Source organism: Onychostoma macrolepis, chromosome 12, assembly GCF_012432095.1.
Source record: "Onychostoma macrolepis isolate SWU-2019 chromosome 12, ASM1243209v1, whole genome shotgun sequence".
NCBI lineage: Eukaryota > Metazoa > Chordata > Actinopteri > Cypriniformes > Cyprinidae > Onychostoma > Onychostoma macrolepis.
Genome location: NC_081166.1, coordinates 6,958,309 through 6,981,874, shown reverse-complemented (window position 1 = coordinate 6,981,874; position 23,566 = coordinate 6,958,309). Strand labels below are relative to the sequence as shown.

The 23,566-nt window shown below is 36.6% G+C and overlaps 1 protein-coding gene across 7 annotated transcripts in view; it reads right to left on the bottom strand.

The window, feature by feature from the left end:
- The window catches only part of sdk2b (sidekick cell adhesion molecule 2b), a 341,245-nt gene that overhangs the window by 131,331 nt on the left and 186,348 nt on the right, over positions 1 to 23,566 (bottom strand). Inside the window, exon 1 of one of the 7 annotated variants that reach the window (XM_058794079.1) lies at positions 13,097 to 13,151. The exons of the other annotated variants lie outside the window; for them this stretch is intronic. The gene's annotated coding sequence lies outside the window, so the exon portion shown is untranslated. Of the gene's footprint in view, positions 1 to 13,096; positions 13,152 to 23,566 lie in introns of those variants that run through there. 7 annotated transcript variants of the gene reach the window in all.

Sequence of the window (23,566 nt, the reverse complement as noted above, 5' to 3'; positions counted from 1 at the left end):
CTGAATACCAGCACAATTTTAAATGGACTTTTCACAGAAACTGCAACATGTATATGCCAAGAGTCAATAATTTGGTTTGTAAGACCATCTCAGTAGTATTGAGCAGAATTAAATCTCTCAGTGGTTGTGAGAAAAATAACCTGGAATGAGACAATGTGAAATAAATATTTAAATATCTTAATGAGCTGGAAGCCTTTGGTAGTCTTTTCAGGACACAGAACTGTGAATTCAAAGAAGCCTTTCCTCCTGATGGGGATAGCAGCAAAAACCTGACAGTGACGTGAATGGTGAGAAACAGATGTTCTGGGACATGGGTACAAGGCAAATGAGACGCCCCTGCACAACTGTCAGGCTGAGGAAATGCCACACCTGATGAAGATGGAACAAGATGGACGACACCAACAAGAAAACCACAGAGCACCATTATTCAGAAAGTGCCACACAGGTGTGTCCTTTAAATGACACAGGTACTTGAGTTTCTTTAAATGTATAAAACAGAAAGCATGACTCACATTTTCATTTTAAATGATGATGCTAAATGACATTCAGAATGATTTTTAAAGAACACATATCAGGTTAACTCGAGGTGGAGTGTCTAAGCACTGAAACTTGCTTAAGCTTCCTGGGAAACTGTCAGTGTTGTCCGAGGTGGCAAACTGTCTATATATAGGAAGTCTGGAGAAACTTGCAGTGTTAGTTTTCAGCTTTGGTGGAAGGGTGAGAAAAAAGAGGTGAGAGGGAGAGGGCAGAATGATCAATTGTTGAGAAGGATGAATGCACAGAGGAAAGAAAGGGTGCGAGAACAGAGAAAGAGAGAGAGGGAGACTATGACCCAAGAGTGACACCGAACCACTTACTTCCTCTTGGTTGATTTGTGGTCCACCGATAAAGCGACTGGAAAACAATTAATGTCGTCAATGAGCCAACAAATGAAGATATTAATTCAGGGAGACAGGAGCGAAGGGCAGCTGGCCTCCTCTGTTAGTTACGAGCACCTGAGGAGCACTGCCAGAGACGCCATTAACACTCACCCTTTCTGTCTGTCTGTCTGTCTGTCTCTACACCTGTTCTTTCTCTCTGCAAGTGACTGACTTTCCAGTTGAAACCGAAAGTTCATGGGAAATAATGACTATAGCAGGTTTGAAAATTAGGCTACAATATGATTTCTTTCTTTTCTTTTTCTTCACCTGTGAGGCCACAGTTGTGGCAAAGCTGTTTCAGAGGAAGGAAACAATAGTTTTTACTTGTTCCTGTCCAAGGTCAGTTATTAAAGGAATAAAGGATCCAACGTTCTGTCATAATTTACTCACCTTCATGCCATTCCAAAATGATTTTATGCCATTTAAGAAACACAAAGATGATTATTCAGTCTTCACTTTTTCATCCAATAAAAATTTATGGGCATGGATGCTATAAATGCTCAAAATGTGGTCTATATGACTTATTATATAGTGCATTATACAGTGAATCCCTGTTCATTTTTAAAACTACAATTATTGATTAAAACTACTGGAACACTTTTGCTTATTGAAATATTATAAACTAGTGCTGGCAAATCGATTAATTAATTGCATCCAAAATAAAAGTTTGTGTTTGTGATATGTGACCCTGAACCACAAATCCAGTCTTAAGTCGTTGGGGTATATTTGTGGTAATAGCCAAAAATACATTGTGTGGGTCAAAATTATTGATTTTTCTTTTATGCCAAAAATCATTAGTATATTAAGTAAATATCATATTCCATGAAGACATTTTGTAAATTTACTACTGTAAATATATCAAAATGTCGTTTTTGATTAGTAATATGCATTGCTAAGAATTCATTTGGACAAAGGCGATTTTCTCAATATTTAGATTTTTTTGCACCCTCAGATTCCAGATTTTCAAATAGTTGTATCTCAGCCAAATATTGTCCTATCCTAACAAATTGACACTTAAGACTGGTTTTGTGGTCCAGGGTCACATATATGTGTATGTACGCACATACGTGTATATATTTAAGAAATATATATATATATATATATATATATATATATATATATATATATATATATATATGTTTAAATATGCATATAAATATACACAGTACACACATATATTATTTAAACACAAACTATTATTTTGGATGTGATTAATTGCGATTAATCGATTTGACAGCATATTAAACTTAAACTAAACCAAATTTTGAAATGTTATTGTGGCAATTATCAGATTTTTGGTTTCATCACTTTTAAATTCTGTATTTAACCGTGTGTGTTTCAGAGCAAATCTATAACATGACTAATAGCTGTATAGCACTATTTGGAGGTAACAGCCTTTATTCCTCACTAATGGACACTTAAAATTGACTGCAAGCTATTCAGAGACTTATTCACAGCAATGGGGTTTATCTATAACAGAAAACCTTGAGACCGATACAACAGGCGGTGTGCGCAGACACCTGGAGAAAAGAGTGCAGGAAAAGACTGCTCCTCTGGAGAGAGAAAGCAACATTTATGCATTTGATCTTTCCTGCAGTACACTCTGCACAAAGGTAAGACCATCTGCAATGCTAATCCAATTAGTAAACAAGTAGAAGAACACACACAAACACACAAACCGAACAGACAGCGAGACCCAAAAAAGCCCAGACTCATACATGTCTAGGTTTGTTCAAAAACAACATGGTGTCATTGCAAAAGTAGGCCGAATAATTAAAGGAGAAAGGAAAAGTAGACACTTCAACCAATCAGAATTCAAGGTCATTAGCATTAATTTAGAAGATTTACACCATCTGTCGTGATTGTTTACACTTGCCTGGGTAATTAGTTCCTAATTAGTGAATAGTTGGGGGCTGAGGAGTGAGAAATGGGCCGACGTATGGAAGAAGAATGTGACAGTTATAAACAGTTACGAGTTGATAAATACATCTGCCGATCAACTGAGTGGTAGGACGGCATAGTATTCATCCCAATAAGCTGATTAAAGATCAGACTGTCTACACTGACCAATGTATCCAACAAAAAAAAATGTAAAATGTAAAACTTTTTATTAATACATTAAACTAGAAAAGATGCACTATATTGATAAAAAATGACAGTAAGGCTGTATCTGAAATTGCCTCCTATACCCTCAAATAGGGCACTATTTGAGTGGACAGCCATTTTTAGTGGTGTCCGAAACCATAGTGGAGTGTGTACTCGAGTGCACTCATTCAATCCCACAACGCACTGCAAAAACGAGTGTACAACCGATGTACACTCAGGGTGTTTCTCAAACGGAAGGCTGCATCCTACAAAGGTTGCATATCTCGGCTGCCACGTCATCAAACGTCGCTGAAGGCCATCTCAATCGGAAGGATCCTTGGAAGACAGCCTTCGTTTCGTGTCCTTCTTTCAGCTGAATTTGAAGGATGCATGGGATGTATCCTCCGTGACCTTCATTCACCCACAATCCTTTGTACCCATTCCATTTCATGAAAATAAACTGACGAAAAACGAGTCAGTACTGAAGCTTGTCTGAATTTATTATGAAATCTAAGACAAAAATAATGTTTTAGGACATGAAAGGATAGATGTTATCTTTTGTTTTGGTGTAAATTACTTACTAAACGCTAAACTGCCAATAATTTATGCCACAGGGAGGTCATAGATGGCGGTTTTTCATTGTATTGCATTAAAAGAAAGCCAAATAATAAAAGATTTGTAATAGAAAGTTTTTTTTTTCCAAAACTAAGTTTTATTAGTGTTTTTGTGTGCCGTGACAGTAAGGGCGGGAACATATGTGACGTAGCCACGCGCACTTACTAGAGCGTCTCATTCTAGCGTTAATATGCCGATGAGGAGTCTAGCCTACAAGACTCTGAAGGACTGAACTAGGAAGGACGCAGCCTCGGTAGGATCCAGCCTTCCGTTTGAGAAACACCCTCAATGGCTAGAGAATCCCCATAATGCACTGTGAGAGTCGCGCGCCGAATGAATTCCCACGTCTCGCCAGAAGATGGTGCTTGCAGTGAATCATCCATTCATTCTTTTTAAAAGTGCTCGTCCACGGCGTAATACAACACAGGTACAAATTCATTGTAAATTGATTATTAAATTGTTTAACTATGGTTTATACATAATTTACGTGACAGAGTTCAAGATAAATCCTTTAATCTTACTACTGGAGCTGCCCGTTTCAAATTATTATTAAAAAGCATGCAAAGCGGCAGTCCTTCTCATGCTCTCAGTGTCCGAATTCACTCACTCGTTTTCATTCACTCCTTCAAGTGAACTGTGTAAGTGGACTAATGTAGGGAATAGTGAATGAGGGTATAGGGGGCTATTTCGGATACAGCCTAAGACCTTTAAATTCTTTTGAACTTTCTGTTCACCATTTTGTTTATACCATATGTATATGTATGTGTGTGTGTGTGTGTGTGTGTGTATATATATATATATATTTCACAAGTTCACACTTACATATAATAAACTGAGTAAAGGTTATGCGTATTTGGCGTGCTGTCCAGGGAGAGGGCTCAGAGCTCGGTACTTACTCCCGAGCCCAGGGTACTCCCCCTGTCCGGGGAGAGGGGTCCGAGCTCTGCATTTAGCCTGGACCCAGAGCGTTCCCCCCCCCCGTGCTGGGGTAGGAACGGGCTGAAGGTGAGGAGTCGGGGTGGTGGAGGGATGCTGAAAGACTAGAGCTGATGGAGGGAAGACTGCTTGATTATTTATAGGGGTTCTCTCTCGAGCTGATTGGATAGATAGTGTGATTGCTGATGATGAATTGGCTGTGTTAATTATCTGCGCGTGTTCCTTCCGAAATTTGTTAATAAAACATCACATATAGAAACACACACACACACACAAATTAAGCAACACAAATGTTATATAAATGTTATATATAATGCATATAAAATAAAATAATGTTTCTTGAACAGCAAATCAGCATATTAGAATGATTTCTGAAGGATCATGTGTAACGTAAAATCTAAAAATATAGACAATTTCACAATATTACTTTTATTGTATATTATATAACATTTACATACTATATACTACTTATATACTACTACTATTGCTACTTCTTATATATACTATATATACCATTTTTGAAAGAAATATCTTATCTTTTATAGATAGACAGACAGACCGATAGATAGATAGATAGATAGATAGATAGATAGATAGATAGATGCCAAAGTAACGTGAAATATGGCATACTGCTCATAGCATAGACCGACAGCATTCAGATGTCCGTGCTCTTATGGGAAATAACCTCAGTTGGCCTCTCAACATGCTGCCAATTTTCGTCAAAGCTGGAGAGCCAAGCGCATGACAATACATAATCTCTGCCCCATAAACAAGAAGTTCCCGTCTAAAAGGAGTGAGCGTTAGCTTGCGCTAGCTTCAGAGCTGTCGCCTGGAGCCAAACACGAGGCAGAAAAACAGTGCATTTCTGCTTGTGAAAGTCAAGAAACCACAACAACAGGGTGAGAAACTGCTTAAAAAAAGAAAAAAAAAGAAACATGAAATTACAGCAGGAAATGAAGAAAAAGAGATGTGTGGAGAAGACAGGTAACCTTTAGCATCTAGCGGTCCCCACGGGGCACAGACATTCACGCATATAAATGCCAACTACAGCACAAAAGATGCCAGACACTGTTGAAATACGCTTCATGAACCATATGTTGACATGTCTCTGAGGTGCAACATCTGTCACGCTTCAATCATACAGGAAATATTGAGGATTGTTAGTCCTGCCACGTGGATGTTTTGCTTGCTTCAAAATGTAGCTGTCAGAAGTAACAGCAAGGCTTGTCGATGCCCTTTCAGTGGTATGAAGGCAACCGTGGTGCAACATTTCTCTTCTTGTTTCACTACATGGGAACAAGAGCTGGTTTTTACTCTAAATAATATAATTCAATGAGGCTAAACTTGCTTAGTGGGGCTACGTGAGCGTCAGATGTGAGAAGTGAGCATTCTGGATGGTCACTCTTAAAAATAAATGGAGAATCTTTAAAATCCTTTCCATCGCACATAAGGTTACTAAAATATTCTTGCATGTCTCCCTAATTTACACACCTGATTCAGATCATCAGCTCATTAGGAAAGAGCTCCATGAACTCAAATGAGTGTGTCAGATAAGGGAGACATGCAAAATGTGCAGAGCAGTGGGTCCAGAGGAACAGGATTGAAAACCACTGTTCTATGGCATTGTTGTTAAAACCCCCTTTTGGAACCTTTATTTTCAAAAGTGTAGATCATAAAGAAATCCTCCTCACTCTTGCAAACACAAAGTCTAAATTGCTTTGCTGGAACATGAAACTCAAGCAGCTCAGAAGGAGCCAGTTCAATTTACCATGCACTAGTTTCAGTCATGCGCTTGCTGAAAACACAAATTTTGGAATATCCATAAACATGCTTCAGAGGCTTTTCTTTCATTTTTGAAGGGTTCTTTGGTTCTCCTTCTTTTCTTTCACATTTCTGAGAACCATCACAACAAACAGTTTTATTTATTTAATATTTTTTTTCTTACCCAAAAATAATTCTGAGTCACCCCCAGCTGGTATCAGAACTTCAAAGACTCCACCAGCAGCTCAATCAATTAAAAATTAATTAAAAACAGGTTTCCTGATGTGAGGGAATGGCATTTTCCCTCAAGTTTACAGGTTTTTTTTTTCTTTCTTATTAAACATTCACTCTTTAAAAGATTGTCGAACAAGATATAAGACGCAAAAGTGGAGAGATAATTTGAAATAACTTTTTACTTACATTACTAATTATTACATTTAATAATGATTCTCGTTTAATTTGAAATAAACATCTTAATAATTTATACATTCAGTAAATGTTACAAAAACAACTTTAGTGTTCTAAAATAAATGTAGATAACAGTAATAATCCAGCCAGTTTTTAATACAAACATATATTTCCCTTTAAAAACGCCAAGCTCAATACATTTAAATTACATTAAAATTCATTTAAATTTAAAACATATCTTGTTTCTTCTGAATAATTCAGATATTATTAGGCACTATAGATCACACAGTCATTTACACTGAATATTCTTTAGATAACAGTTATGTTTGAGGACACTAATGAATGTTAATTTAGTCTGATGCAAATATGACTTTCAACACAACTCTGAGATGACATTCTTCCCTTGAACTGCACAGATAAACTGGACGGCCATGATGACCACGGCACTTCCTAGAGATGACAGCTGTGTCTTTCACAACACCCCAGAGCAAAAACATGCAAACGATTTTTGTCGCCTGCTTCAGTGCATTTAAGCTCAGCCGGGGAGAGACTCTAAGACCGTTTTCGGTATTCAGCATGCCTCTCACACGGCTGCATGGGAATTATATTTTCTCCTGTGCCGCTAGGCAAACATTCCTGTGAGAAATCTTTGCTAATCTAGTTCTGTTTAAAAGCAGCAATTACAGGATCCACACGATTTAATTATGCTTGTGTGGAAGCGCCGGATATACGTCTCTCCCCGTGGATAATCTGCGTGTGGAGAGATCAAAGCGCATGCACGAAACACACATGCTCACACACACACATGCACATCAGGAGGCTAAGTTCAACCATTATGAGTTAGATGAATTTTGTGGCTGGGCTACAACAAAGCAAACACAATGCTGAAAAGTAAACGAACACAATTAAGAGCATAAGGTCATAAAACTGCACTAATAACAGCAAATTATTTACACGCGACCATCTTCCATGACACCATACTTGACAAAGCACAAATACAAGATCAATTGTCTCTGATGCTAATAACAGCACTAACAATCCAAATGTCTTTCTGGTGCTAATGATGATGTCCGCAATAATTACGATGAATTAAACGTTATTGAGCGCCATTTGCACAGCGGTCACTGTCCATTATATGTCCAAACATGTTAATCGTGTTTAAGGCAGCAGAGAGGAAACACAAGCTAGTGTTGCGTGAATTTCTGCATTATTGGCTTGCTATGCCACATGTGCATTTGGAATAAACACATAGCCGAGTTAATCAGTTGTTGTAGACCAATTTGTGTGTTGAGGACTGGAGCTTGCAAGTATCCATGTGCAACAAAGATTTTGTTGTTGGAAAAGCCATCTTAAAGGGATAATTCACTGAAAAATGAAAATTCTGTCTTTATTTACTTCTTTCCAAACTTGTATGATTGTTTTTGTCCATACAATGAAAATCTACAGTATGTGGCCAAAAGAACACCAGTCAGAGAATCACCATAAACACATTAAAAGGAAACTGCTCTTTAGTGTCAGTCTCCCTACGCACATAAATAAAGTGTATATAAATGCATATTTTGCAAAAAAAAAAAAAAAAAATTAAAAATTAAAATAATACTTAAAATGTGGACAGACACTGTTGCACTCTGTTGTCATAATATCCACTAAATAGTATAATTAAACGTTGTCCAAGGTAACCAATTTCCTAAATCCAATTCTTCTTACATAATAATAAATATTATGTATCTATTTTATATATATATATATATATATATATAGTATCGCAAAATAAACCCCTTCTGGGTGATACAAAACCTAAATAGTTGTCTATAAGTATAATTAAGGGACCCTTTTTTCCATTCATCTCAATAACAAAAGTGTCCCATTTTACATGTATTTACTCTACTTGTACACAATTTTGTTTCCTGAGTAGAACCTTCCAACAATAATGTTTACATTTACACTGATACACCTCTCTTTTATTATATGTGTAGCACAAAGGCATTGAAACACAACCGAACAAAGAAAAATGGGCATCACACACAATTTGCAACTTTACATATATATTATAGTAAGTATCAGCAAATTTGTCCTTGTAAAGCCTATTGTACCCGAGACAAGAGTGATACGTGCACAGCCAGTTTCTGTCTCCTGATGTTCTGAGATGAGAGACTCCTACCTGGCTCACTGTCTGGATGTTTAGACCTATTTTAGCATGACCCCCTGACCCCTACCATCTTTCTCCATCCCCCCTTTTGTACAGCTTCCCAGTGATACTCTAATGATGTGCACTTTTTTACTTCCTAACTAGACCAAAAGTCTCTGGTGTCAGATCCTCACACTATTTTCCACTCTCCTCTCCTCTAATTTTCTGCCTTTTCATCCAAATATCTCTACTGCGTGTCCTGTCTTTTGATGGGTTATTTTAAGCTATTTTCAGTATCAACTTCGATCTCACAGTCCCTGAGAGAGCTTTTGCAGACAAACCACAGAGGCGAGGAAATGTGATCTTGGATGAGGGGAAAAAGCACACAAATACACTTGCGCAAACAGAGCCATAAAGATATAGAGTGTATACCGAGAAACGCAAACAATGAGAAGATTTCCAGATGGAGCTTCTGGACCTCTGCAAAGGCTCTTTTCACACATTGTAAACACAGCTCGGGCTCCTTTATTGAACCTTTTTGCATGACGACATGATGTTTTCCCGCTATTGTTGATGTTTTCTACTTTATGATGCCTAATAGAAATTGTTCATGCATTTTCACATAAGAGTGCACAAAAAACAAAACAAAAAAAACACTGTTTCAGTGGGTAATGGAAATAGAAAAACCACTGACCATAGAAATGATAGGGCAAGATCAATGTCAAGGCCGTACCCATCCACCCTGTCAGAGAATGAAGAGTACACCGCATCTCTATTTCTCCACTTCACTCTCTCAGTACCCTTGCGGTTGGGTCTGAAACCAGTGCAGCCTCTGGAACTTGGCGTTTTGGCCAGAAGCAACCCCATCAAGAGGCTCAACCCAAGCAAGGCGAGGCAAAGCCTTGGTTCCTGGAAATAAGAACTTAAAAGTGGAATAAACTTGGTTGATTATTGCTTTAGTCTCCAGACAAAGGAGCAAATCCCTTGTGTCCACAACCACACCATTTATTATATGAGCTATAGTTCACCCAAAATGAAAATACATTCATTTACTCACCCTTATGTCTTTCCAAACCCACATTACATACTTTCTTCCTTTGAATACAAAATATGTTTGGAACAATGCTCTTTCTATACAGTAAAAAGGAAAATTTACCACAGTTTAAGAGTATACACAAACTTACTTAAATAATCATATGATATGAAATGTACAACCTGTAAGTATCCATTTAAACTGTTTTTATTTATTTATTTATTTTTATTTTTTACAAAGATCCCTTTGTAAGGGACCTTGTTTCGAAATATAAAGACAAATGTACATTTTCATGTAAAACGGTTCATTTATACTATGTGAGTAAAGCAGTAAATGTGATATTAAAAAAGAAAACATATTTTCGTGAAAAAAACATATTTGTTGTATTGATATTGTGCTAAAATCAAATAAGTTAATATATAAGAATTTACATATCTAATTTAAATATACTCAAACTGTGTTATTATATAACATTTACATTGCATATACATTATTATTGTATAATACAATAATATTTATATACAATTTAAATATAATAACTATAACGATACAAATCCAAATTTATATAATATTTATTTTGCTCTTTATAACTTTTTTTTTTTTTTACAAATATAATATTAAACAATTATCATTATTATTTAATAGGCTATTTATTTTTTATAATTACATTTATATCTAAGCTTTATTTATAGTATTTAATATGTAAATATAAAGATATATTATAGTCTGAGTCAAGGCTGTGTCATGCCCCCATTCTCCCTCTTTCTTCTTGTACTTCCCTATTTCCACTTTTTTCTAGGCAAATCAATAAATACATTTTAAAAAGGATGCAAATAAGTAAAATAAATACATAAATAAACAGGCTTGAGATAGTTAGAAATATGTCGAACAAAATGAGGTCAGATAAACCAAGAAAACCTAATAAGCGGGCCAATGCGTGCTGCCTATTACTTGACTTATTTTAATACGCTGGCCTTTCTCAAATCCTTACATCCAGAACTAAAAGCCACTGTGATCAGCTGAACAATAGCCTCTCTAAAATGTTATAATCCAAAGCCTGATGCACAGACATACCTAAATGATCTGAGCCATATTTTTAAGCCATAGAGACCTTATTCAGCACAGAGCGCCGAATGACCACTACTATATATCACATGTTAATTAATCCCTGCAAGAGGCATGAAAAAGGGAATTAAACTCTGAGCTGTGCTAGCATTACACTTCTTTATCGTCTTTTATTTCCTCATCTGTGGTAGGTAGGAAACAACAGACATTCTGATTCACACAGGCTACTGTGGCCTTTGAGAGAGAACATGTTAGGTGGGCTGCTGACAAGAACGAGAGAGGGTGCTGTGAAAATCCAGCTCAAAACCTACAATACAGATTATATTCCCTTAAAAGCATAGGACATGCTTTTTTCCAACACACGTGTCATGTGAGAGCTTGTAAAGACGGCTTACGTGAGAGTCTGGGTGTTCTTAAAGCGAGAGCGAGTCTGATCGATTAGAACATCATGAAGGGAAATCAAAGACAACATAAAATGACGGCGGAAATGCAAAATCCAGCCAGATTCTGGAGTATTTCTATCAGAGCCAGAGTTAAAACCAACCAGCTTAAAAGCTCGGAGATAAAGAGAAAAATAAATAAATAAAGTTGATTCTGCGCAACGCCGTAGTCCATAATGCTCCAGAAGACATAATGGTAATAGGATCAAAGAGAACTCATCAATCAGACCGTATTGTTTTCTACAGATTGGGATGAGGAAAAAATGAAAGAGCTTGACTATTTTTTACTTCAAACGGCCTTTGCTGACTTCTTGTATCCAATCCTCTTGATCTGGTATTTCCCCGAGGAGCGCTGTCTGCGAAACGATTCACAACCTTATGTCAAGTACCCTAGATTTCAAGCACATGGGTAGAGCTCCTTCTTTACCTCAGACCCCCCCCCATTAACGTCAGTGCTTGTTTTATTAGAACAAGAAAAACAGTAATTTCTTCTTACCCGTACATTACAAACACAACTGACTTCTTGACATTTCCTTTATTTTTGCCTTGTCTTGACAAAAGACTCACTCGTAAGACGGTTTGTAAGGTGTTTGTGTATGCTCTGTCGGGGAACGCTTTTACTCTCGGGAGAGCACGTCACATCAGGTGTCAAGGCTTCAAGCATCACAAATTCCAGCAAACAAAACTAATAGGATGTTTAAAGGTGATACGTGTCATTTTTTTTTTTCTTTAGTATTTGAAAATATTTTCTTCTAAAAGCAGAGATAACTTGTAGTTATGAAGGTCGAATTCCTGAAGAGTGCTATAAAACCACTGCTCTGTTTGGTCTATCCAACTCAACACAGCAACACTGGCTTAACCAATGGCGCGAGTTTAGGCAGGGCTATCTGTTTATCTGACCAATGGCAAACAGGGAAGTGTTGGGGAAACCTGTTGGAAAACAGTATTTTAAGCCATTTATAAGCAGTTATATAAAATATAATATACATATTTTATAATACTGTTTCTATTTTAAAATATTTTAAACGCAATTTATGTTCCTTCAGAAATCATTCTAATATACCGATTTGGTGCTCAAGAAACATTTCTAAGTTATGAGTTTTTAATCATGAAAACAATTGTGCTGCTTCATATTTTTTTTTGGTGGAAACTGTTAATGAATATAAAACGAACAATTTAAAAACTATTTTTAAATAGAACCTTTAACATTATACATGTATTTACTGTAAATTTATCGTACTAACTTCTTTATATAGAAATATTACTTTTTACCAAACTTTTGGCAGTTGGACAGACAGTTATAGATAGATAGATGTACGTTATAACATACAGTCTGAAAAATGCATATTCATTTAAATAGGATTACATTACATTAAACGTATTAAATTAATAACAGTTTAACTGATTAACTGTCTGTTAGCATTAGATGCCGGCAAAAATCAAATATAAAAACTGTGAAAATGAGCATGCAAAATTAAATCCAATAGCTACTATATAAATAAACTCGTGCATTCTTAATCTGAAACCTTTTTTGGTTTGTACCAAAACAAGGCTTACAGTTCATTCATCCTCAATTGCTGGTGTGTCCCACATCACTACTAAATCCCAACATCAATATGCAACCAGCACGATGGGCCGCTGTGTCTATTTAGGGCTGCGTGTCAGACAGCTGGAAGTGGAGCAGGCCTAGCAAGAAGTCTCTTACTTTTTATTGCCTTGAAATAAACACTGGATGGACCCACTGGGACGGCACGGGCTTGGCCCTGTAGTTTTCAAGCGGAAAGAGCAAGCGAGAAAATGAAAGAGAGATTAAACATTGTCTCTGCCCACAGCGCTTCAGAGGAGGCAGCTTCTGCTCCGCTTTGTTGTGTGATCAAAGGTGAATCAGGGAGAGCAGATTTCAAGCAAAAAAAAAAAAAAAAACTAAGCAAGTATTTATTCATCTAATTCCTCCCCAAGATGCCATGAATATGCAAGCAATTTAAAAAAAAAAAAAGACCCTGAGGAACTTTTAGCATCTTAACCTTATGCAAACACAGCCAGTAGGGATTTCAGCAACGATTAGTTCTTTTCAAACGCAGGGTAAAGGAAAACAAGAGATGCCAGAGGCTGTTTTAGAGTTTCTTCTTTATTGTGCTAAACGTTTCAACTTGTTGAGGAAAGATAATTGATTAAAAATCATTATTAAAAGATAAACTGCTTAGGCGGAAGAAGAAGAGAACAGTAAGTGCACCTGATTCTAGGCCTCACTTTGATTTTCTCGACTGTACACTGACTTCCAGCAAACATTGTTATCATATGATTATTTCAGTCTAGTATATACTGTATGGCGCACAGTTTGTGTTTGATTGACAGAGCTAACAACAAAAGAAAAGATAATTTCAAGAAAAGTAAAAAGTGAAAAGTGCATATGTGGGTAGCTGACATGACATTTCAAGCAGAGCTATACAAAATCGAAAATAATATTTTTAATTACAGCGCGCTTGTCTAATTAGTTCACATACAATCTTTGTAGTCTCATTTATTGAGACTATACAGATTACTGGTACCTTTTAAAACTTACTTTGTCACAAACTAATGAAGTTTTAAAAATGACTTAAACATTTAAATGTGATTATAAATGATAATGAATTAAAGACCATCTAAAATATACATACATACAAAAATATGTCCACTAAATACTAGCAGTACAACCGTTTTCATTATAATAACATGAAATATTTATTGAGCGGCAAATCAGCACATTAGAATGATTTCTGAAGGATCATGTGACAATGAAGACTGGAATAAAGGCTGCTGAAGATTCAGCTTTGCATTGCAGGAATGAATGACATTTTAAAATATATTACAATAGAAAAAAAAGGTATTTTAACTCGTAATAATATTTCACAATATTACTGTTTTACTGTAGTTTTATTCATATAAATGCAGTCTTGGTTCAGAAACATTCAAAATCTTAACAACCCTTCAATGCTAGTATATATAAAGTATAAAGTATGTCTGATCTGCAGGAAATTCACTTTCATGCTAGGGCTAGGGAGGCTGAGCTGAAACAAATTACATATATTACAGACTTGATGTACAGAGGCGGCATAAATGTATATGCACATGAATTACAATAGAAAGAGGTAATGCATCACAGGCTTGAAAGTTGATTCTAGCACATAGAAAACAAGATCTGTGCTAATTGAGATGGCAGTCTATAAAAACTACCTTATTATAGCGCCTACACATAATTGCATATGCTATGTCAGCAACAGTTTTAAATGCATAGATTTTTAATGAGGATAGCACATCTCAAAGAAGAAAAATGTAAGAGTTTCCAAAAGTTGATATAAATGTGCACTTCAATTTCCAATATTTCAGATCACATCTGAGTGCTGTGTTGTGAGGGAAGCAGATTACCTTGATTTGGCATAGTTTAACACATCAGCTTCATTTGCTGAATAATTGCTGTCATGGTAATTACAAAAATGTACATCAAATCTCTTTCAAATTACATTCTGTTTGCAGCTTGCTTTCAACGAGTGCTGCTAGCACAATGTTAAATGCAGCAGGCATGAGTTTTGTACAAAAGGTAGGAACTTTAATAAGCCTAAAATATGAAGCCTAAAATATACTCAGAAAAATAAACAAGTTTACACTGAAAAATAAGTGAATACACTGTAGCAATATTTTACACATAGAGTGCCTGATTAAAGTGGATTGTGAGTAGTTAGTGAAGACAACATAGATATTAATAAGATGTAAATGAGTTTGTTTCTTCATCGGAACAGGTTTGATCAAATTTAGCATTTGTTTCTTATATACATACACAGCTTTTCACTTCACAATACGTTAACTTATAGACTGAAGTTGTGGATCATTGTTTTTATTGGACTCTCATTCTGACGGCACCCATTAGGATCCATTGGTGAGAAAGTGAAGTAATGATACATTTCTTCAGATCAGTTCTGATGAAGAAACCAACTCATCTTTATCTACACCTCACGTTGAGTACATTTTCTGCTAATTTTCATTCTTTGGCTGAACTATTCCTTTAACAAAACCAACCAGCCCTGAGATGAATCACAACATCACAACATTTCAAAAGTCACTGTTAAAAATCAATTCAACTGTTGCGCCCTATTCCTAATCAATCACTGGAAGTGTTTAGACAAACCCGCCCGGTGTTTCATTTTCCTACCAGTAACACAGAAGGATTTTCACACCACAATTATGTACTTTACAAGTGTCACTACTCAACATCTCACTAACTGACAAACAAGTCTACTATAACAGAACAAAACTGAGAAAATCTAGCCGTGGGCTTTATGATGGATCTTAATCCCTGATGTATTTATAGACAAAAACATATTTTGCTAGAGACAAATTTTGATTTAAAGCTGCAAGTCCATTATATGCGTAAAACAGATTAGAATAAAGTAAATGAGGGGAACCAACAAACAAATAGAGATAAGAAAAAAAATGTCCCAGGACACTGCACCAAGGAAGCTACAGAAGTGCCATTACACACTTTCAGATACTGAGTTGCATAGTTGCTGGTTGAAATATGAATCAAGAAAAAAACAGTCCTAGGACATTGCATCAAGGAAGCCACAGAAGTTGCCGTTACACTCCTTCAGATATTGAGTTGTATATAAAATCCATAAAGCTATAAGTAATCAAATGCACTATTTCCACAGTTGCCTCTATTGTTACTGGCATATCAAATGATTGATGTAAAGAAAAATGGAGTGGGAAAAATGTTGATGGCATGTCAGAATGATAGATGAAGAGATCTTATCCCCGTAAAATCCTGCTGTTGACTTGCCCCGCCGAGCACGGCGTCTCCCTCTGAGCTGCCACCCCTCCTTCTTTGATAGCGAGGCCCTGATGGCTGCTGGGATTTGACCCCTACCCAACCCACTCTTTCTCACACTTCTCTATTCTTCCCTCCCCATCGGGTGCACTCTAAAACCCCGGGCTTATCCTCCTGCTACTGATAAAAAAGTAATAAAGCTTCTTAATGGCACATCAGTTTCTCTCTTTCCCATCTCTGAGATCCACAGTGGATTCGGGTCCCTGAAAATAGCGCTTTGTTGTTTTATGAAACAAAAGGAGCAGGCAAGCGAGCGTCTACAAGCTCCCTCGTGGTCTCCAGGTCCACGTTCTGCCATTCTAGAAGGCAAAATAAGCAACACTCTCAGACTTCTCAACGGATCTTACCCAGCGTTCCCTTCCCTGTATCCTCCGCTGAATGGTCGCTAATGGCTGTCGAAAAAAGTCCTGAGAGGAAGAGTTTCTAAGGGAAAGGGCTCTGGAAGTTTAAGATGGTTCTTTTCCTGCAGAAGAAGAGCTAGTGATTGGGGTCAGTGCGACTCCTTATAAATGCTGAGCTGTATGTGTGCCAGTCCTTCAGGATGAAATGTTCACATCAGGGTGGATGTTATTGAGTGATATTTCTATTCAAAGCGACTTGAACGGTGCAAATATGTTTATTCGCTACATTTTGATGCTCATCCACCAACTACTTGACAGATAGAAGTGCAAATGTGACCTGCTCCATTGCATTGAGTTATTTTGATCCAGAAACACATTTGGAGTTTTACTGTATGTGCTGAAGGAAAAAAGAAAGAAAAGTCTCAGCTTTCTAATGATATGATTATGATTGTACTCCAATCTGAGATCAAGTCATGGTGGCTGTCATAAAAACATGTTGATGAGAAAAATGCCTCTAAAATTGCAAGCAATTTTCAGACCTTATTTGGACCTTAAAATTAGGAGACTTATTCAAACATACACTGCCATTCAAAAGTTTGGAGGTTAGTAAGATTCATAATGTTACAAAATCTATCATAGTTTATACAAAAATATTAAGCAACTGTTTTCAACATTGATTATAACAAATGCTTTTTGATCATATTAGAATGATTTCTGACGAATCATGTGACACTGAAGACTGAAGTAATAGAAAAGCATACATAACACATATATAAATCACTTTCAACATGTTGCAACAGAAAAAAACTAAGCCTTGACGTGTTTCAAGGGTCCAAGATAACCCACAGAAGCCACAGGTTTAATCGAATCAGTCCTTCACCCTCATGTTTACAGCCAGGGAATCCTTTAGATGGATGCTCTCCCATTCAATCAATCCAAATATATAGAGAGAATTACTCCAATGTCTAGTTTCCTGGAAGAAATCAATGAGGTTACTTTTTCACTTCCAAAAAAAAAAAAAAAGAGTCAAAAATCTATTATGCCAACAGATGACACCTTCCTTCAAAAACACTTTGTGATAAATCTAGATGTTTTGCTATAAGGTTTTCCTACACAGTGTTTCTATGACCACAATATCTCTTATAGTTACTCTCTTAAAAATCAATGGTTCCATGAAGGACCCTTCCCTTGCACAAATGGTTCGTTACAATGGAAAAAAAGTTCTTCAGATAAAATATTCTTCACACTAAGAAAAATCTGTACTTTTAAGAACTGTTCGCAGAAAGGATCCCAGAATGGTTCTTCACTTGCATCACTTTAAAAAAAACCTTTTGGAACCTTTATTTTTAACATTGTACTTCTCCATAAAGATGGCCAAAGGATACAAATAGAAAAAAGAATTAGACAACAGGACAGAACTTGGAGAGACAAATATCAGTACTGACAAGGCAGGCAATTGAGAGCTTGGATGATGAAAGCCGCCCACTCCCAGTGTCAGCCAGAGAGGGGATTGTTAGAAATAAAAGGAAAGGTAGAGGCTGGTCGGGGTGATGTCTCTGTGGGACAACCTCCAGACAATAAAAGCCATTATGCTTGCTGTGGCCATTAGGGTTTCTAAAAGCTTGATCTAGACCTCGCAGTCGGCCCTCCACCTGCCTGCTTGAGTCGACTTGACAGCTCAGCCCCGAGTAACCTGCCCCCATACGCCCGGAGGCATGTCCTGGGTATGTGGGCAGCGAGAGACATGCCTTGATTGTACATTCACCTGGCTGATTTTCAGAGAAGATACACAACTGAGCATGACATGAAAGAAAACTCTAAGCACAAGCAAAGCATGAGCTCTTCCTGTCATGGAGAGCGGGTACAAATATGTTACCAAAGAACATTTGCTCATGCTTTTTTTATGATCTGAGGACATTTTCATGCTCTTAGTCGTATTTGCTTTAACACGTTCCTTGGTCTACAGTACAGAGCTGTGAATGTCATTCCAAAGAATAAAACAGTTTGTCTTCATAATCTTTCATCAAAATGTATGCAATAATGTGCTGACCTTTTCAACTGACAGTGGTCATCTAGGCTGTGAGACAATCACTTTAAAGGTGATTAAATGTAATTTCGAGTACCTCTAGTTCCAACAAAGAGAAATGTAATAATAATAGCAATAGCAACAGGTTTTGCAAACATGGCCAACAAATAACTTCAATTCCAAACTCATGCTATTGGTGAAGTCATGGTGTTTGCCAGGCTCTTATTTATTTATTTAAAAATAATAAAAATCTCACCAACCCCAAACTTTTGAACAGTAGCGTACATTGTTATATTATGCTATTAACAAACTGCCAAGTCAAATTTCAGCAACAACAAATGTAAATTTAAATTCCTATTCCGATTAAGACATGCAAGAGTGACTAAAGGGACACAAAAATGAGTAGAACATAATCTAATGATTATTGTGACTAATGTGAACATTTACCATCTCATCTCTCTAGGTGTTCATGCAGTTTTGACAGATAGTTGTGCTGTGACTTCACTTCTTCCAGGCATGCAGATCAGACAGACAACTGGGCCTCCAAATCCCAGCCTACAGCCAAAACTGGAATCACACAAATAAGGGGAGATGGAAAAGAAAGACAAGGTGACAGGGATATTGCACTCCCTCTCTTTTCTCTGTCTATCTCTCTTTCACGTTTTCCTCGTCTTTTCTCCTCTGTCCTGCAGCGTGAGCCGTCTCGCATGGCTGCCGGAGCATCTCCCATCGCTGGGAGGCATTCGGAATGAGCAAAAGGCCGGGCGCACAGCAGCCAAATGGCTTTTTCTCCATGAACTCTGCTAGTACTGCCCGTTCCTGAGGTGATGACGGCAGGAGGAAAGAACAGGCCTGTTGTACAAAACAGGGATTTCCATGATGTTCAGCCCTAATTGACCTTTTTAAAGGGGTAGTTCACCCATAAATTAAAAGTCTGGCATACTCACCCTCATGCCATTTGAAATCTGAATTATTGTCTATTCACATTAGTTGAGGTGGAACAAACAAGGAGACGTTTAGCAGAATGTCTATGTAATATTTTATATACAATGAAAATATACAGTAATCACAGACTATAACAAGCTCAAAAAGGACAACGAAAGCAACATAAAAGACTTGTGTTTTATATGATAACAGAAAAATAAAAATCCAATATTTATTTCTTTATTTTGCTTTCTAAACAGGTCAGAAATCTTGACATAAATAATCATTTTTCTTTTGACAGAGCTAGTTTTTAAAAGCAACAGATAAAAATATATGGACACATTTTTCAATGAATTTTTTTTTTTTTTTTTGCTCAGTTGTATTTCCATAGATTTATTTTAAAGGTTAAAAAGTGTCCAAAAAGCCTTTGTTCATCTAGTCAGTGCTGACTTTTTTTTTTCTTTAACCTGTGTTAATTATTCAAAGCAAATCTTTTTTTTTTTTTTTTTTTAACAAAACAGCCTATAAGGTTTCATGCTAGGCTAATCTCTCTCATCCCAAACCATTTACTCTCCAGCAGTGCTGAAGAAAGCAGTCGATCCGTCAAAAAAACTCTTGAGCCAGTGAAGACTTCAGGCAAACGTTTAGACAGGGTTTACTTTGAATATCGCTGTGTGTGGCTTGTTTGCATCGCAAGGGGAATCGGAAAAGGACAAAATCGTGTGAGCTTTCTGTTAGCGACACTGAGCAGAACATGAAAGCCGTTCTCACTCGGCTAATACAGTCAAAGAGAACTCAGAGCCAAAAGCCTGAGGGGACCAACCAAGCTCCTACACACCAGTTACGCTCAGATAAAGAAAGAGAGAAAGCCAGAGCCAGCGAGAAGATGAAGAATAACACTTTTCGGCATTTCTCACAAGTAAGATCCATACTTGTTAGTGGCTTGCAAGCCAAGCAAAAGTGAAAGAAAAAAAAAGGTGCTTCAAGTAACTCGCTAAAGGCTCACTATGCATCAACACAAACTTGTATGACTTTTTGTTACTTTTTTTATTATTTTTTTTTTTTTTACCTTTTATGTGTGAAAGGTGGTTTTTAGCAGTATGAAAATGAGCGAGGCCACTCCAAACTTGTGTAGATGTACAGACGTAAACATACACCCCCGTCTCCCTCTAAGTTCCCTCCTGAGAATCGGCTCAGGAGGCGTTATTCAGTTTTTCCATCTCGCCTTTGAGGAGAGTGGAGGATCTCTGTCCGGTGTCTGAGATCGATAGCTGGTTGGAGGGAGACGCGTGGGCCCCGGATCAATGGTAGCGGCACTCCGCAGAGCTTTGAGCCTCGTTGGTGGAAGAGCAACGCCATAGCAGGAAAGATCAAACAACTGATGGGGGAGAGGAAGATAGACTAGAAAGGGGGTATAGAGCAGCAAGAAGGGGGAAAGTAATCAGAGAGACACATGGGACCTCACAAAAAGTCAAAAATAAAAGGAAAGATGGGCTCTTAAACTCTTTCATTCACCGGTGGCAGTCCTGGCTGACTTGGTACTGGACGTACGATGGAGCAACATATTTTCATAAATTAGTAGCTCTGTAAGTGGTGTTAGTGTACTTGTGTAATTTCTTTAGTGTGCAAGAGGACCCAGGTTCCAGTTAAAACCATTAAAGGGATAGTTTACAAAAAAAATGAAAATTCTGTCATTAATTACTCAACCTCATGTTGTTCCAAACCTGTAAGAACTTTGTTCTTCTTCGGAACACAAATTAAGATATTTTTGATGAAATCCGAAAGCTTTCTGACCCTGCTTAGACAACAATGCAATTACCACATTCAAGGCACAGAAAGTTAATAAGGTTATTGTTAAAATAGTCATGTGACAACAGTGGTTCAACAGAAATTTTACTCTCGTGAACGTGTGGCAAAGACTGACATGGAAGAGAAGTAAATTGTTAAATAAAGTAATTATTTTTGTTTTCTTTGCACACAAAAAATATTTTCGTAGCTTCATAAAATTAAGGTGAACCACTGCTGTCACATGGACTATTTTAACACCTTTTTGGCCTTGAATGTGGTAGTTGCATTGTTGTCTAAGCAGGGTCAGAAAGCTTTCGGATTTCATCAAAAAAAATCTTAATTTGTGTTCATAAGATGAACAAAGGTCTTACAGGTTTGGAACAACATGAGGGTGAGTAATTAATGACAGAATTTACATTTTTGGGTAAACTATCCCTTTAAGGTATGTCTATACAGCATATATATATATATATATATATATATATATAGGGCTGCCAATAGAACTTTCTATTTTGAATCTTTTTTTACAGAGAAAATAACGGTATTGTTTTCAAAAATTGCACTTTGAAACCCCATTTTAAAAAGTTTGCATTTTCAGGCCCCCAAAACACAGTTGTCGAGTAAATTAACAGGCAGAACAGATAAAAAGTTTTTAGTTGATAACAGTGTTGTTTAAATACCCCTTCAGAATCCATCAACTATCACAAGGGTAAATTCTACGAAACAATCTTTTTCTTTCTATTCATCACCCCTTAGAATAAGAATTGAAAAACAGAACTAGTCAGGTGAAACTTTCAAGAAGGAAAGGGTACCTTTTTAAGAATTACAAGATCCACGTAAATTATATAAAAAAAACAAATACTGTCTGATGTGTCCATCAATGTCCAGACAGCATTATGAGTAACCTCTACCCAGGTAGTTAAATCTCTCTTCTCTGCTAAAGAAAAGTGTACTTAGAAGAATTGATTCTTTGGATAAGCAGAAATAGCTGAGGTAGAACCTGAAAAAGATGTAGTTTCTAAATCAATCTGAACACTCTCTTCAGTGCAGGATTAGAATTTCGGCTTCAAATAATGGCTGACAGATCTTTTCAACAGCTCAGCTTGTCCATAAAACCAAGATGCCCTGCAGCAGGTAGAAGCCCTTCTTTCACACATACAAAACGCACCAAAAGCAACCCCAGTTTTACTGCCAGTTTAACAAACCAATAATGGTGACACTTTTTTTTTAAGGTGTCCTTGTTAAACATGTTACATGTACTTCCTATTATAGGCTAAAAAAAATAATACTTACATGCAAGTAACCCTAAGCCAAACCCTAGTCCTAACCCTAACCATATACATGTAATTAATTAATATTACTCATTACTTAAATGTATAATTAGACTGTAACAAGGACACCTTAAAATAAAGTGTAACCCAATAATACAATAATAGCCAGTAACACTTTACTTGAAGGGGTGTGCATAAGACTGACATGACACCTTCATAAATATGAAGGTTTTATGCATGTTTATGACAACTGTTATTAAGTGTCATTCGCTCAGTTATGTCATTTTTAATGCAAAGATGACATTATTTGATCTAACCCTAACCTAACCCTACCCCTACCCTTACCCCTAACCCTAGCCCATAACAAAGACATCTCAAACCGTGTCATATTTGCATTACAAATTACATAACTGAGCGAATGACACTTAATCACAGTTGTCATAAACATGCATAAAACCTCCTTCATATTCATGACATGTGTCATGTCATTATTATGAAGGTGTCATGTCAGTCTTATGCACACCCCTTCAAGTAAAGTGTAACCTAATAGCCTTTCTCATATTCTGACGCACCATAAACAATTATTGCATAGTGATGCTGTAAAATGTATCTATAAATATTAGAACATGTATGGAATTTTTTCCATATTTTGCCTGTTAATCATCATTTGACACAGTCATATTTATTAAAATACCAATAATATTTCACAATATAATTAACAATAATGTTGTGAAATATTATTGCAATTTAAAATGATTATTTTCTATTTTAATATATTTCAAAATGAAATTAATACTGTGATGCAAAGCTGAATTTTCAGCAGCCATTACTCCAGTCTTCAGTGTCACATGTTCTTCAGAAATGATTATATTATGCTGATTTGGTGCTCAAGGAACATTTTTTTATTGAAATGAGCTTATTGAAATACTTAACTGTAAATATGATTAACAGTAATAGTAAACTA